Source organism: Hydractinia symbiolongicarpus, chromosome 14 (genome assembly GCF_029227915.1).
Source record: "Hydractinia symbiolongicarpus strain clone_291-10 chromosome 14, HSymV2.1, whole genome shotgun sequence".
Taxonomy (NCBI): Eukaryota; Metazoa; Cnidaria; class Hydrozoa; order Anthoathecata; family Hydractiniidae; genus Hydractinia; species Hydractinia symbiolongicarpus.
In genome coordinates this window covers 7,392,872-7,406,535 of record NC_079888.1, presented here as the reverse complement: position 1 = coordinate 7,406,535, position 13,664 = coordinate 7,392,872, and the positions used below count along the sequence as shown (strand labels likewise).

The window sequence follows — 13,664 nt, the reverse complement described above, 5'->3', positions numbered from 1 at the left end:
GATTAAATCAGCCTTTCCCTCACGTATTTTTTAAACAAAAGATTAAATCAGAATTCAAAAAGAAGGTCAGGTTCTACCGAGAGTTGAACTCGGATCGCTGGATTCGAAGTCCAGAGTGCTAACCATTACACCATAGAACCGAATGTGCGACGAGGATGGGATTCGAACCCACGCGGGCAGAGCCCAATGGATTAGCAGTCCATCGCCTTAACCACTCGGCCACCTCGTCTGTTTCTGTACCACGTCTACTTTATGGAAAGCTAACATTTCTGAACCTGTTTCGACTCACGGAACCTTTTACCAGCTCAAACAGTAGGATTACGCGAGTGGACCAATTTTAAGTAATCTTAGGTGGGGTCAATTGTTGCGTAAGTGCAAGACGGCTTTAATGGCGGAACCTAATACTAAATCAGCCCGGCTGGCTCAGTCGGTAGAGCATGAGACTCTTAATATCAGGGTCGTGGGTTCGAGCCCCACGTTGGGGTTTTTTGATACACTTTTAATTGCATTACGAACGCGTGGTGGAAATCACCAATTCTCCTCTAAGCATGAGTTCTGCCATAAACCTGGCAAATGTTGAAGAAATGACTTGAAAGCATTCAAATATGGCTTAGTCAATTTTAGATAAATCATCCCTTCCTCACGTAACTCTTAAAAAAATGATTAAATCAGAGTTCAAAAAGAAAGTCAGGTTCTACCGAGATTTGAACTCGGATCGCTGGATTCAAAGTCCACAGTGCTAACCATTACACCATAGAACCGAATGTGCGACGAAGATGGGATTCAAATCCACGCGGGCAGCGCCCAATGTACTAGCAGTCCATCGCCTTAAGCACTGGGACACCTCGTCTGTTTCTGTACCACGTGTACCTTATGGAAAGCTAACATTGCTGAACCTGTTTCGACTCACGTAACCTTTTACTAGCCCAAACAGTAGGATTACGCGAGTGGCGCAATTTTAAGTAATCTTAGGTCTGGTCAATTGTTGCATAAGTCCATGACGTCTTTAATGGCGGAACCTATTATCGTATCAGCCCAGCTAGCCCAGTCAGTAGAGTATGAGACTCTTAATCTCAGGGTCGTGGGTTCGAGCCCCACTTTGGGCGTTTTCTGATAGACTTTGGATTGCATTACGAACGCGCCGTGTAAATCACCAATTCTCCTTTAAGCATGAGTTCCGCCATAAACCTGGCAAATGTTGAAGAAATGACTTGAAAGCATTCAAATATGGCTTAGTCAATTTTACATAAATCATCCCTTCCTCACGCATTTCTTAAATAAATGATTAAGTCAGAGTTCACAATGAAAGTCAGGTTCTACCGAGATTTGAACTCGGATCGCTGGAGTCAAAGTCCAGAGTGCTAACCAATACAGCATAGAACCGAATGTGCGTCAAAGATGGGATTCAAACTCACGTGGGCAGAGCCCAATGGATTAGCAGTCCATCGCCTTAACCACTCGGCCACCTCGTCTGTTTCTGTACGACGTCTACTCTATGGAAAGCTAACATTGCTGAACCTGTTTCGACTCACGTAACCTTTTACCAGCCCAAACAGTAGAATTACGCGAGTGGCCCAATTTTAAGTAATTTACGGTGTGATCAATTGTTGCGTAAGTCCAAGACGGCTTTAATGGCGGAGCCTAATAACGAACCAGCCCGGCTAGCTCAGTCGGTAGAGCATGAGACTCTTCATCGTAGGGTCGTGGGTTCGAGCCCCACGTTGGGAGTTTTCTGATACACTTTTAATTGCATTACGAACGCGCCGTGGAAATAACCAATTGTCCTCTAAGCCTGAGTTCTGCCATAAACCTGGCAAACGTTGAAGAAATGACTTGAAAGCATTCAAATATGGCTTAGTCAATTTTAAATAAATCAGCCTTTCCCTCACGTATTTTTTAAACAAAAGATTAAATCAGAATTCAAAAAGAAGGTCAGGTTCTACCAAGATTTGAACTGGGATCGCTGGATTCAAAGACCAGAATGCTAACCATTACACCATAGAACCGAATGTGCGACGAAGATGGGATTTGAACCCGCGCGGGCAGAGCCCAATGGATTAGCAGTCCATCGCCTTAACCACTCGGCCACCTCGTCTGTTTCTGTACAACGTCTACTTTATAGAAAGCTAACATTGCTGAATCTGTTTTGACTAACGTAACCTTTTACCAGCCCAAACAGTAGGATTACGCGAGTGGCCCAATTTTAAGTAATCTTAGGTGTGGTCAATTGTTGCGTAAGTCCAAGACGGCTTTAATGGCGGAACCTAATAACGAATCAGCTCGCCTAGCTCAGTCGGTAGAGCATGAGACTCTTAATCTCAGGGTCGGGGGTTCGAACCCCACGTTGGGCGTTTTCTGATAAACTTTTAATTGCATTACGAACGCGCCGTGGAAATCACCAATGCTCATCTAAGCATGAGTTCTGCCATAAACCTAACAAATGTTGAAGAAATGACTTGAAAGCATTCAAATATGGCTTAGTCAAATTTAAATAAATCAGTCTTTCCCTCACGTATTTTTTAAACAAAAGAATAAATCAGAATTCCAAAAGAAGGCCAGGTTCTACTGGGATTTGAACTAGGATCGCTGGATTCAAAGTCCAGAGTGCTAACAATTACACCATAGAACCGAATGTGCGATGAAGATGGGATTCGAACCCACGCGGACAGAGACCGAAGGATTAGCAGTCCATCGCCTTAACCACTCGGCCACCTCGTCTGTTTCTGTACGACGTCTACTCTATGGAAAGCTAACATTGCTGAACCTGTTTCGAATCACGTAACCTTTTACCAGCCCAAACAGTAGGATTACGCGAGTGGCCCAATTTTAAGTAATTTAAGGTGTGGTCAATTGTTGCGTAAGTCCAAGACGGCTTTAATGGCGGAACCTAATAACGAAACAGCCCGGCTAGCTCAGTCGGTAGAGCATGAGACTCTTAATCTCAGGGTCGTGGGTTCGAGCACCACGTTGGGCGTTTTCTGATACACTTTTAATTGGATTACAAACGCGCCGTGGAAATCACCAATTCTTCTCTAAGCATGAGTTCTGCCATAAACCTGGCAAATGTTGAAGAAATGACTTGAAAGCATTCAAATATGGCTTAGTCAATTTTAAATAAATCAGTTCTTCCTCACGTATTTGTTAAACAAAAGATTAAAAAAGAATTCAAAAAAAAGGTCAGGTTCTACCGAGATTTGAACTCGGATCGCTGGATTCAAAGTCCAGAGTGCTAACCATTACACCATAGAACCGCATGTGCGACGAAGATGTGATTCGAACCCACGCGGACAGAGACCGAAGGATTAGCAGTCCATCGCCTTAACCACTCGGCCACCATGTCTGTTTCTGTACGACGTCTACTCTATGGAAAGCTAACATTGCTGAACCTGTTTCGACTCACGTAACCTTTTACCAGCCCAAACAGTAGGATTACGCAAGTGGCCCAATTTTAAGTAACTTAAGGTGTGGTCAATTGTTGCGTAAGTCCAAGACGGCTTTAATGGCGGAACCTAATAACGAAACAGCCCGGCTAGCTCAGTCGGTAGAGCATGAGACTCTTAATCTCAGGGTCGGGGGTTCGAACCCCACGTTGGGCGTTTTCTGATAAACTTTTAATTGCATTACAAACGCGCCGTGGAAATCACCAATGCTCATCTAAGCATGAGTTCTGCCATAAACCTAACAAATGTTGAAGAAATGACTTAAAAGCATTCAAATATGGCTTAGTCAATTTTAAATAAATCAGCCTTTCCCTCACGTATTTTTTAAACAAAAGATTAAATAAGAATTCCAAAAGAAGGTCAGGTTCTACTGAGATTTGAACTAGGATCGCTGGATTCAAAGTCCAGAGTGCTAACCATTACACCATGGAACCGAATGTGCGACGAAGATGGGATTCGAACCCACGCGGGCAGAGCCCAATGGATTAGCAGTCCATCGTCTTAACCACTCGGCCACCTCGTCTCTTTCTGTACCACGTCTACTTTATGGAAAGCTAACATTGCTGAACCTGTTTCGACACACGTAACCTTTTACCAGCCCAAACAGTAGGATTACGCGAGTGGCCAAATTTTGAGTAATCTTAGGTGTGGTCAATTGTTGCGTAAGTCCATGACGGCTTTAATGGCGGAACATAATAACAAATCAGCCCGGCTAGCTCAGTCGGTAGAGCATGACACTCTTAACCGCAGGGTCGTGGTTTCGAGCCCCACGCTGGGCGTTTTCTGATACACTTTTAATTGCATTACGAACGCGCCATGGAAATCACTAATTTTCCTCTAACCATGAGTTCTGCCATAAACCTGGCAAATGTTGAAGAAATGACTTGAAAGCATTCAAATATGGCTTAGTCAATTTTAAATAAATCAGCCTTTCCCTCACGTATTTGTTAAACAAAAGATTAAAAAAGAATTCAAAAAAAAAGGTCAGGTTCTACCGAGATTTGAACTCGGATCGCTGGATTCAAAGTCCAGAGTGCTAACCATTACACCATAGAACCGCATGTGCGACGAAGATGTGATTCGAACCCACGCGGACAGAGACCGAAGGATTAGCAGTCCATCGCCTTAACCACTCGGCCACCTTGTCTGTTTCTGTACGACGTCTACTCTATGGAAAGCTAACATTGCTGAACCTGTTTCGACTCACGTAACCTTTTACCAGCCCAAACAGTAGGATTACGCGAGTGGCCCAATTTTAAGTAATTTAAGGTGTGGTCAATTGTTGCGTAAGTCCAAGACGGCTTTAATGGCGGAACCTAATAACGAAACAGCCCGGCTAGCTCAGTCGGTAGAGCATGAGACTCTTAATCTCAGGGTCGTGGGTTCGAGCACCACGTTGGGCGTTTTCTGCTGCACTTTTAATTGCATTATGAACGCGCCGTGGAAATCACCAATTCCCCTCTAAGCATGAGTTCCGCCATTAACATGGCAAATGTTGAAGAAATGACTTGAAAGCATTCAAATATGGCTTAGTCAATTTTAAATAAATCAGCCTTTCCCTCACGTATTTGTTAAACAAAAGATTAAAAAAGAATTCAAAAAAAAAGGTCAGGTTCTACCGAGATTTGAACTCGGATCGCTGGATTCAAAGTCCAGAGTGCTAACCATTACACCATAGAACCGCATGTGCGACGAAGATGTGATTCGAACCCACGCGGACAGAGACCGAAGGATTAGCAGTCCATCGCCTTAACCACTCGGCCACCTTGTCTGTTTCTGTACGACGTCTACTCTATGGAAAGCTAACATTGCTGAACCTGTTTCGACTCACGTAACCTTTTACCAGCCCAAACAGTAGGATTACGCGAGTGGCCCAATTTTAAGTAATTTAAGGTGTGGTCAATTGTTGCGTAAGTCCAAGACGGCTTTAATGGCGGAACCTAATAACGAAACAGCCCGGCTAGCTCAGTCGGTAGAGCATGAGACTCTTAATCTCAGGGTCGTGGGTTCGAGCACCACGTTGGGCGTTTTCTGCTGCACTTTTAATTGCATTATGAACGCGCCGTGGAAATCACCAATTCCCCTCTAAGCATGAGTTCCGCCATTAACATGGCAAATTTTGAAGAAATGACTTGAAAGCATTCAAATATGGCTTAGTTAATTTTGAATAAATCAGCCTTTCCCTCACGTATATTTCAAACAAAAGATTAAATCAGAATTCAAAAAGAAGGTCAGGTTCTACCGAGAGTTCAACTCGGATCGCTCGATTCAAGGGTCCAGAGTGCTAACCATTACACCATAGAATCGAATGTGCGACGAAGATGGGATTCGAACCCACGCGGGCAGAGCCCAATGGATTAGCAGTCCATCGCCTTAACCACTCGGCCACCTCGTCTGTTTCTGTACCACGTCTACTTTATAGAAAGTTAACATTGCTGAACCTGTTTCGACTCACGTAACCTTTTACCAGCCCAAACAGTAGGATTGCGCGAGTGGTCCAATTTTAAGTAATCTTAGGTGTGGTCAATTGTTGCGTAAGTCCAAGACGGCTTTAATGGCGGAACCTAATAACTAATCAGCCCGGCTAGTTCAGTTGGTAGAGCATGAGACTGTTAATCTCAGGGTCGTGGGTTCGAGCCCCACGTTGGGCGTGTTCTGCTGCACTTTTAATTGCATTATGAACGCGCCGTGGAAATCACCAATTCCCCTCTAAGCATGAGTTCTGCCATAAACCTGGCAAATGTTGAAGAAATGACTTTAAAGCATTCAAATATGGCTTAGTCAATTTTAAATAAATCAGCCTTTCCCTCACGTATTTGTTAAACAAAAGATTAAAAAAGAATTCAAAAAGAAGGTCAGGTTCTACCGAGATTTGAACTGGGATCTCTGGATTCAAAGTCCAGAGTGCTAACCATTACACCATAGAACCGAATGTGCGACGAAGATGGGATTCGAACCCACGCGGGCAGAGCCCAATGGATTAGCAGTCCATCGCCTTAACCACTCGGCCACCTCGTCTGTTTCTGTACCACGTCTACTTTATGGAAAGCTAACATTTCTGAACCTGTTTCGACTCACGTAACCTTTTACCAGCCCAAACAGTAGGATTACGCGAGTGGCCCAACTTTAAGTAATCTTAGGTGGGGTCAATTGTTGCGTAAGTCCAAGACGGCTTTAATGGCGGAACCTAATACCGAATCAGCCCGGCTGGCTCAGTCGGTAGAGCATGAGACTCTTAATCTCAGGGTCGTGGGTTCGAGCCCCACGTTGGGGTTTTTTGATACATTTTTAATTGCATTACGAACGCGCCGTGGAAATCACCAATTCTCCTCTAAGCATGAGTTCTGCCATAAACCTGGCAAATTGTGAAGAAATGACTTGAAAGCATTCAAATATGGCTTAGTCAATTTTTAATAAATCAGCCTTTCCCTCACGTATTTTTCAAACAAAAGATTAAATCAGAATTCAAAAGGAAGGTCAGGTTCTACCGAGAGTTGAACTCGGATCGCTGGATTCAAAGTCCAGAGTGCTAACCATTACACCATAGAATCGTATGTGCGACGAAGATGGGATTCGAACCCACGCGGGCAGAGCCCAATGCATTTGCAGTCCATCGCCTTAACCACTCGGCCACCTCGTCTGTTTCTGTTCCACGTCTATTTTATGGAAATCTAACATTGCTGAACCTGTTTTGACTTACGTAAACGGTTACCAGCCCAAACAGTAGGATTACGCGAGTGGCCCAATTTTAGGTAATCTTAGGTGTGGTCAATTGTTGCGTTAGTCCAAGACGGCTTTAATGGCGGAACCTAATAACGAATCAGCCGGGCTAGCTCAGTCGGTAGAGCATGAGACTCTTAATCTCAGGGTCGTGGGTTTGAGCCCCACGTTGGGCGTTTTCTGATAAACTTTTAATTGCATTACGAACGCGCCGTGGAAATCACCAATTCTCCTCTAAGCATGAGTTCTGCCATAAACCTGGCAAATGTTGAAGAAATTACTTGAAAGCATTCAAATATGGCTTAGTCAATTTTAAATAAATCAGCCTTTCCCTCACGTATTTTTTAAACAAAAGATTAAATCAGAATTCAAAAAGAAGGTCAGGTTCTACCGAGATTTGAACTCGGATCGCTGGGTTCAAAGTCCAGAATGCTAACCATTACATCATAGAACCGAATGTGCGACGAAGTGGGATTCGAACCCACGCGGGCAGAGCCCAATGGATTAGCAGTCCATCGCCTTAACCACTCGGCCAACTCGTCTGCTTCTGTACCACGTCCACTTTATGGAAAGCTAACATTGCTGAACCTGTTTCGACTCACGTAACCTTTTACCAGCTCAAACAGTAGGATTACGCGAGTGGCCCAATTTTAAGTAATCTTAGGCATGGTCAATTGTTGCGTAAGTCCAAGACGGCTTTAACCGCGGAATCTAATAACGAATCGGCCCGGCTAGCGCAGTCGGTACAGCATGAGACTCTTCATTGTAGGGTTGTGGGTTCGGGCCCCACGTTGGGAGTTTTCTGATACACTTTTAATTGCATTACCAACGCGCCTTAGAAATCACCAATTCCCCTCTAAGCATAAGTTCTGCCAAAAACCTGGCAAATTTTGAAGAAATGACTTGAAAGCATTCAAATATGGCTTAGTCAATTTTAGATAAAGTATCCCTTCCTCACGCATTTCTTAAACAAGTGATTAAATCAGAGTTCAAAAAGAAAATCAGGTTCCACCGAGATTTGAACTCGCATCGATGGGTTCAAAGTCCAGAGTGCTAACCATTACATCATAGAACCACATGTGCGACGAAGTGGGATTCGAACCCACGCGGGCAGAGCCCAATGGATTAGCAGTCCATCGCCTTAACCACTCGGCCAACTCGTCTGCTTCTGTACCACGTCCACTTTATGGAAAGCTAACATTGCTGAACCTGTTTCGACTCACGTAACCTTTTACCAGCCCAAACAGTAGGATTGCGCGAGTGGTCCAATTTTAAGTAATCTTAGGTGTGGTCAATTGTTGCGCAAGTCCAAGACGGCTTTAATGGCGGAACCTAATAACAAATCAGCCCGGCTAGCTCAGTCGGTAGAGCATGAGATTCTTAATCTCAGGGTCGTGGGTTCGAGCCCCACGTTGGGCGTGTTCTGCTGCACTTTTAATTGCATTATGAACGCGCCGTGGAAATCACCAATTCCCCTCTAAGCATGAGTTCTGCCATAAACCTGGCAAATGTTGAAGAAATGACTTTAAAGCATTCAAATATGGCTTAGTCAATTTTAAATAAATCAGCCTTTCCCTCACGTATTTGTTAAACAAAAGATTAAAAAAGAATTCAAAAAGAAGGTCAGGTTCTACCGAGATTTGAACTGGGATCTCTGGATTCAAAGTCCAGAGTGCTAACCATTACACCATAGAACCGAATGTGCGACGAAGATTGGATTCGAACCCACGCGGGCAGAGCCCAATGGATTAGCAGTCCATCGCCTTAACCACTCGGCCACCTCGTCTGTTTCTGTACCACGTCTACTTTATGGAAAGCTAACATTTCTGAACCTGTTTCGACTCACGTAACCTTTTACCAGCCCAAACAGTAGGATTACGCGAGTGGCCCAACTTTAAGTAATCTTAGGTGGGGTCAATTGTTGCGTAAGTCCAAGACGGCTTTAATGGCGGAACCTAATACCGAATCAGCCCGGCTGGCTCAGTCGGTAGAGCATGGGACTCTTAATCTCAGGGTCGTGGGTTCGAGCCCCACGTTGGGTTTTTTTGATACACTTTTAATTGCATTACGAACGCGCCGTGGAAATCACCAATTCTCCTCTAAGCATGAGTTCTGCCATAAACCTGGCAAATGTTGAAGAAATGACTTTAAAGCATTCAAATATGGCTTAGTCAATTTTAAATAAATCAGCCTTTCCCTCACGTATTTGTTAAACAAAAGATTAAGAAAGAATTCAAAAAGAATTCAAAAAGAAGGTCAGGTTCTACCGAGATTTGAACTGGGATCTCTGGATTCAAAGTCCAGAGTGCTAACCATTACACCATAGAACCGAATGTGCGACGAAGATGGGGTTCGAACCCATGCGGGCAGAGCCCAATGGATTAGCAGTCCATCGCCTTAACCACTCGGCCACCTCGTCTGTTTCTGTACCACGTCTACTTTATGGAAAGCTAACATTTCTGAACCTGTTTCGACTCACGTAACCTTTTACCAGCCCAAACAGTAGGATTACGCAAGTGGCCCAATTTTAAGTAATTTAAGGTGTGGTCAATTGTTGCGTAAGTCCAGGACGGCTTTAATGGCGGAACCTAATAACGAATCAGCCCGGCTAGCTCAGTCGGTAGAGCATGAGACTCTTAATCTCAAGGTCGTGGGTTCGAGCCCCACGTTGGGCGTTTTCTGCTTCACTTTTAATTGCATTATGAACGCGCCGTGGAAATCACCAATTCCCCTCTAAGCATGAGTTCTGCCATAAACCTGGCAAATTGTGAAGAAATGACTTGAAAGCATTCAAATATGGCTTAGTCAATTTTTAATAAATCAGCCTTTCCCTCACGTATTTTTCAAACAAAAGATTAAATCAGAATTCAAAAGGAAGGTCAGGTTCTACCGAGAGTTGAACTCGGATCGCTGGATTCAAAGTCCAGAGTGCTAACCATTACACCATAGAATCGTATGTGCGACGAAGATGGGATTCGAACCCACGCGGGCAGAGCTCAATGCATTTGCAGTCCATCGCCTTAACCACTCGGCCACCTCGTCTGTTTCTGTGCCACGTCTATTTTATGGAAATCTAACATTGCTGAACCTGTTTTGACTTACGTAAACTGTTACCAGCCCAAACAGTAGGATTACGCGAGTGGCCCAATTTTAGGTAATCTTAGGTGTGGTCAATTGTTGCGTAAGTCCAAGACGGCTTTAACCGCGGAATCTAATAACGAATCGGCCCGGCTAGCGCAGTCGGTACAGCATGAGACTCTTCATTGTAGGGTTGTGGGTTCGGGCCCCACGGTGGGAGTTTTCTGATACACTTTTAATTGCATTACCAACGCGCCTTAGAAATCACCAATTCCCCTCTAAGCATGAGTTCTGCCAAAAACCTGGCAAATTTTGAAGAAATGACTTGAAAGCATTCAAATATGGCTTAGTCAATTTTAGATAAATTATCCCTTCCTCACGCATTTCTTAAACAAGTGATTAAATCAGAGTTCAAAAAGAAAATCAGGTTCCACCGAGATTTGAACTCGCATCGCTGGGTTCAAAGTCCAGAGTGCTAACCATTACATCATAGAACCGAATGTGCGACGAAGTGGGATTCGAACCCACGCGGGCAGAGCCCAATGGATTAGCAGTCCATCGCCTTAACCACTCGGCCAACTCGTCTGCTTCTGTACCACGTCCACTTTATGGAAAGCTAACATTGCTGAACCTGTTTCGACTCACGTAACCTTTTACCAGCCCAAAAAGTAGGATTACGCGATTGGCCCAATTTTAAGTAAACTTAGGCGTGGTCAATTGTTGTGTAAGTCCAAGACGGCTTTAATGGCGGAACTTAATAACGAATCAGCCCGGCTAGCTCAGTCGGTAGAGCATGAGACTCCTAATCTCAGGGTCGTGGGTTGGAGCCCCACGTTGGGCGTTTTCTGATAAACTTTTAATTGCATTACAAACGCGCCGTGGAAATCACCAATTCTCCTCTAAGCATGAGTTCTGCCATAAACCTGGCAAATGTTGAAGAAATGACTTGAAAGCATTCAAATATGGCTTAGTCAACTTTAACTAAATCAGCCTTTCCTCCCGTATTTTTTAAACAAAAGATTAAATAAAAATTCAAAAAGAAGGTCAGGTTCTACCGAGATTTGAACTGGGATCGCTGGATTCAAAGTCCAGAGTGCTAACCATTACACCATGGAACCGAATGTGCGACGAAGATGGGGTTCGAACCCACGCAGGCAGAGCCCAATGAATTAGCAGTCCATCGCCTTAACCACTCGGCCACCTCGTCTGTTTCTGTACCACGTCTACGTTATGAAAAGCTAACATTGCTGAACCTGTTTCGACTCACGTAACCTTTTACCAGCCGAAACAGTGGGATTACGCGAGTGCCCCAATTTTAAGTAATTTAAGGTGTGGTCAATTGTTGCGTAAGTCCAAAACAGCTTTAATAACGGAACCTAATAACGAATCAGCCCGGCTATCTTAGTCGGTAGAGCATGAGACTCTTAATCTCAGGGTCGTGGATTCGAGCCCCACAATGGGCGTTTTCTGCTTCACTTTTAATTGCATTATGAACGCGCCGTGGAAATCACCAATTCCCATCTAAGCATGAGTCCTGCCAAAAACCTGGCAAATGTTGAAGAAATGACTTGAAAGCATTCAAATATGGCTTAGTCAATTTTAGATAAATCATCCCTTCCTCACGCATTTCTTAAACAAATGATTAAATCAGAGTTCAAAAAGAAAATCAGGTTCTACCGAGATTTGAACTCGGATCGGTGGGTTCAAAGTCCAGAGTGCTAACCATTACACCATAGAACCGAATGTGCGACGAAGATGGGGTTCGAACCCACGCGGGCAGAGCCCAATGAATTAGCAGTCCATCGCCTTAACCACTCGGCCACCTCGTCTGTTTCTGTACCACGTCTACGTTATGGAAAGCTAACATTGCTGAACCTGTTTCGACTCACGTAACCTTTTACCAGCCGACACAGTTGGATTACGAGAGTGCCCCAATTTTAAGTAATTTAAGGTGTGGTCAATTGTTGCGTAAGTCCAAAACAGCTTTAATAACGGAACCTAATAACGAATCAGCCCGGCTAGCTTAGTCGGTAGAGCATGAGACTCTTAATCTCAGGGTCGTGGATTCGAGCCCCACAATGGGCGTTTTCTGCTTCACTTTTAATTGCATTATGAACGCGCCGTGGAAATCTCCAGTTCCCATCTAAGCATGAGTCCTGCCAAAAACCTGGCAAATGTTGAAGAAATGACTTGAAAGCATTCAAATATGGCTTAGTCAATTTTAGATAAATCATCCCTTCCTCACGCATTTCTTAAACAAATGATTAAATCAGAGTTCAAAAAGAAAATCAGGTTCTACCGAGATTTGAACTCGGATCGGTGGGTTCAAAGTCCAGAGTGCTAACCATTACAACATAGAACCGAATGTGCGACGAAGTGGGATTCGAACCCACGCGGGCAGAGCCCAATGGATTAGCAGTCCATCGCCTTAACCACTCGGCCAACTCTTCTGCTTCTGTACCACGTCCACTTTATGGAAAGCTAACATTGCTGAACCTGTTTCGACTCACGTAACCTTTTACCAGCCAAAAAGTAGGATTACGCGAGTCGCTCAATTTTAAGTAATCTTAGGTTTGGTCAATTGTTGCATAAGTCCAAGACGTCTTTAATGGCGGAACCTTTTATCGTATCAGCCCAGCTAGCCCAGTCAGTAGAGTATGAGTCTCTTAATCTCAGGGTCGTGGGTTCGAGCCCCACTTTGGGCGTGTCCTGCTGCACTTTTTATTGAATTATGAACGCGCCTTGGAAATCACCAATTGTCCTCAAATCATGAGTTCTGCCATAAACCTGGCAAATGTTGAAGAAATGACTTCAAAGCATTCAAATATGGCTTAGTCAATTTTAGATAAATCATCCCTTCCTCACGTATTTCTTAAGAAAATGTTTAAATCAGAGTTCAGAAAGAAAGTCAGGTTCTACCGAGATTTGAACTCGGATCACTGGATATAAAGTCCAGAGTGCTAACCCTTACACCATAGAACCGAATGTGCGACGAAGATGGGATTTAAACCCTCGCGGGCAGAGCCCAATGGATTAGCAGTCCATCGCCTTAACCACTCGGCCACCTCGTCTGTTTCTGTACCACGTCTACGTTATGGAAAGCTAACATTGCTGAAACTGTTTCGACTTACGTAACCTTTTACCAGCCCAAACAGTAGGATTACGCGAGTGGCTCAATTTTAAGTAATCTAAGGTATGGTCAATTGTTGCGTAAGTCCAAGACGGCTTTAGTGGCGGCACCTAAAAATTAATCAGCCCGGCTAGCTCAGTCGGTAAAGCATGAAACTCTTAATCTCAGATTCATGGGTTCGAGCCCCACGTTCGGCGTTTTCTGATAGACTTTGGATTGCATTACGAACGCATCGTGGAAATCACCATTTCACCTCTAAGCATGAGTTCCGCCATAAACCTGGCAAATGTTGAAGA

General features: G+C 44.1%; 28 non-coding genes across 28 annotated transcripts; 11 read left to right on the top strand and 17 right to left on the bottom strand.

Moving 5' to 3' along the window:
• Positions 1 to 68: 68 nt before the first annotated feature.
• Positions 69 to 140, bottom strand: Trnar-ucg (transfer RNA arginine (anticodon UCG)). Its single transcript has one exon. It is a non-coding gene; the product is annotated as a tRNA-Arg (tRNA).
• A 7-nt stretch (positions 141 to 147) lies between these two features.
• Positions 148 to 229, bottom strand: Trnas-gcu (transfer RNA serine (anticodon GCU)). Its single transcript has one exon. It is a non-coding gene; the product is annotated as a tRNA-Ser (tRNA).
• Positions 230 to 689: 460 nt separating this feature from the next.
• Positions 690 to 761, bottom strand: Trnaq-uug (transfer RNA glutamine (anticodon UUG)). Its single transcript has one exon. It is a non-coding gene; the product is annotated as a tRNA-Gln (tRNA).
• Positions 762 to 2,013: 1,252 nt separating this feature from the next.
• Positions 2,014 to 2,095, bottom strand: Trnas-gcu (transfer RNA serine (anticodon GCU)). Its single transcript has one exon. It is a non-coding gene; the product is annotated as a tRNA-Ser (tRNA).
• An 806-nt stretch (positions 2,096 to 2,901) lies between these two features.
• On the top strand, positions 2,902 to 2,974 carry Trnak-cuu (transfer RNA lysine (anticodon CUU)). Its single transcript has one exon. It is a non-coding gene; the product is annotated as a tRNA-Lys (tRNA).
• A 205-nt stretch (positions 2,975 to 3,179) lies between these two features.
• Trnaq-uug (transfer RNA glutamine (anticodon UUG)) lies at positions 3,180 to 3,251 on the bottom strand. Its single transcript has one exon. It is a non-coding gene; the product is annotated as a tRNA-Gln (tRNA).
• A 272-nt stretch (positions 3,252 to 3,523) lies between these two features.
• On the top strand, positions 3,524 to 3,596 carry Trnak-cuu (transfer RNA lysine (anticodon CUU)). The gene has a single exon. It is a non-coding gene; the product is annotated as a tRNA-Lys (tRNA).
• A 285-nt stretch (positions 3,597 to 3,881) lies between these two features.
• Trnas-gcu (transfer RNA serine (anticodon GCU)) lies at positions 3,882 to 3,963 on the bottom strand. The gene has a single exon. It is a non-coding gene; the product is annotated as a tRNA-Ser (tRNA).
• A 463-nt stretch (positions 3,964 to 4,426) lies between these two features.
• Trnaq-uug (transfer RNA glutamine (anticodon UUG)) lies at positions 4,427 to 4,498 on the bottom strand. The gene has a single exon. It is a non-coding gene; the product is annotated as a tRNA-Gln (tRNA).
• A 272-nt stretch (positions 4,499 to 4,770) lies between these two features.
• On the top strand, positions 4,771 to 4,843 carry Trnak-cuu (transfer RNA lysine (anticodon CUU)). The gene has a single exon. It is a non-coding gene; the product is annotated as a tRNA-Lys (tRNA).
• A 207-nt stretch (positions 4,844 to 5,050) lies between these two features.
• On the bottom strand, positions 5,051 to 5,122 carry Trnaq-uug (transfer RNA glutamine (anticodon UUG)). The gene has a single exon. It is a non-coding gene; the product is annotated as a tRNA-Gln (tRNA).
• A 272-nt stretch (positions 5,123 to 5,394) lies between these two features.
• Positions 5,395 to 5,467, top strand: Trnak-cuu (transfer RNA lysine (anticodon CUU)). Its single transcript has one exon. It is a non-coding gene; the product is annotated as a tRNA-Lys (tRNA).
• Positions 5,468 to 5,753: 286 nt separating this feature from the next.
• Positions 5,754 to 5,835, bottom strand: Trnas-gcu (transfer RNA serine (anticodon GCU)). The gene has a single exon. It is a non-coding gene; the product is annotated as a tRNA-Ser (tRNA).
• Positions 5,836 to 6,018: 183 nt separating this feature from the next.
• Positions 6,019 to 6,091, top strand: Trnan-guu (transfer RNA asparagine (anticodon GUU)). The gene has a single exon. It is a non-coding gene; the product is annotated as a tRNA-Asn (tRNA).
• A 206-nt stretch (positions 6,092 to 6,297) lies between these two features.
• Trnaq-uug (transfer RNA glutamine (anticodon UUG)) lies at positions 6,298 to 6,369 on the bottom strand. The gene has a single exon. It is a non-coding gene; the product is annotated as a tRNA-Gln (tRNA).
• A 7-nt stretch (positions 6,370 to 6,376) lies between these two features.
• Trnas-gcu (transfer RNA serine (anticodon GCU)) lies at positions 6,377 to 6,458 on the bottom strand. The gene has a single exon. It is a non-coding gene; the product is annotated as a tRNA-Ser (tRNA).
• A 183-nt stretch (positions 6,459 to 6,641) lies between these two features.
• Positions 6,642 to 6,714, top strand: Trnak-cuu (transfer RNA lysine (anticodon CUU)). The gene has a single exon. It is a non-coding gene; the product is annotated as a tRNA-Lys (tRNA).
• Positions 6,715 to 7,263: 549 nt separating this feature from the next.
• Positions 7,264 to 7,336, top strand: Trnak-cuu (transfer RNA lysine (anticodon CUU)). The gene has a single exon. It is a non-coding gene; the product is annotated as a tRNA-Lys (tRNA).
• Positions 7,337 to 8,506: 1,170 nt separating this feature from the next.
• On the top strand, positions 8,507 to 8,579 carry Trnak-cuu (transfer RNA lysine (anticodon CUU)). Its single transcript has one exon. It is a non-coding gene; the product is annotated as a tRNA-Lys (tRNA).
• Positions 8,580 to 8,785: 206 nt separating this feature from the next.
• On the bottom strand, positions 8,786 to 8,857 carry Trnaq-uug (transfer RNA glutamine (anticodon UUG)). The gene has a single exon. It is a non-coding gene; the product is annotated as a tRNA-Gln (tRNA).
• Positions 8,858 to 8,864: 7 nt separating this feature from the next.
• Trnas-gcu (transfer RNA serine (anticodon GCU)) lies at positions 8,865 to 8,946 on the bottom strand. The gene has a single exon. It is a non-coding gene; the product is annotated as a tRNA-Ser (tRNA).
• Positions 8,947 to 9,129: 183 nt separating this feature from the next.
• On the top strand, positions 9,130 to 9,202 carry Trnak-cuu (transfer RNA lysine (anticodon CUU)). The gene has a single exon. It is a non-coding gene; the product is annotated as a tRNA-Lys (tRNA).
• A 216-nt stretch (positions 9,203 to 9,418) lies between these two features.
• Positions 9,419 to 9,490, bottom strand: Trnaq-uug (transfer RNA glutamine (anticodon UUG)). Its single transcript has one exon. It is a non-coding gene; the product is annotated as a tRNA-Gln (tRNA).
• A 7-nt stretch (positions 9,491 to 9,497) lies between these two features.
• Trnas-gcu (transfer RNA serine (anticodon GCU)) lies at positions 9,498 to 9,579 on the bottom strand. Its single transcript has one exon. It is a non-coding gene; the product is annotated as a tRNA-Ser (tRNA).
• A 183-nt stretch (positions 9,580 to 9,762) lies between these two features.
• Trnak-cuu (transfer RNA lysine (anticodon CUU)) lies at positions 9,763 to 9,835 on the top strand. The gene has a single exon. It is a non-coding gene; the product is annotated as a tRNA-Lys (tRNA).
• A 1,171-nt stretch (positions 9,836 to 11,006) lies between these two features.
• On the top strand, positions 11,007 to 11,079 carry Trnar-ccu (transfer RNA arginine (anticodon CCU)). The gene has a single exon. It is a non-coding gene; the product is annotated as a tRNA-Arg (tRNA).
• A 284-nt stretch (positions 11,080 to 11,363) lies between these two features.
• Positions 11,364 to 11,445, bottom strand: Trnas-gcu (transfer RNA serine (anticodon GCU)). The gene has a single exon. It is a non-coding gene; the product is annotated as a tRNA-Ser (tRNA).
• Positions 11,446 to 11,985: 540 nt separating this feature from the next.
• Trnas-gcu (transfer RNA serine (anticodon GCU)) lies at positions 11,986 to 12,067 on the bottom strand. Its single transcript has one exon. It is a non-coding gene; the product is annotated as a tRNA-Ser (tRNA).
• Between the last annotated feature and the right edge of the window lie 1,597 nt (positions 12,068 to 13,664).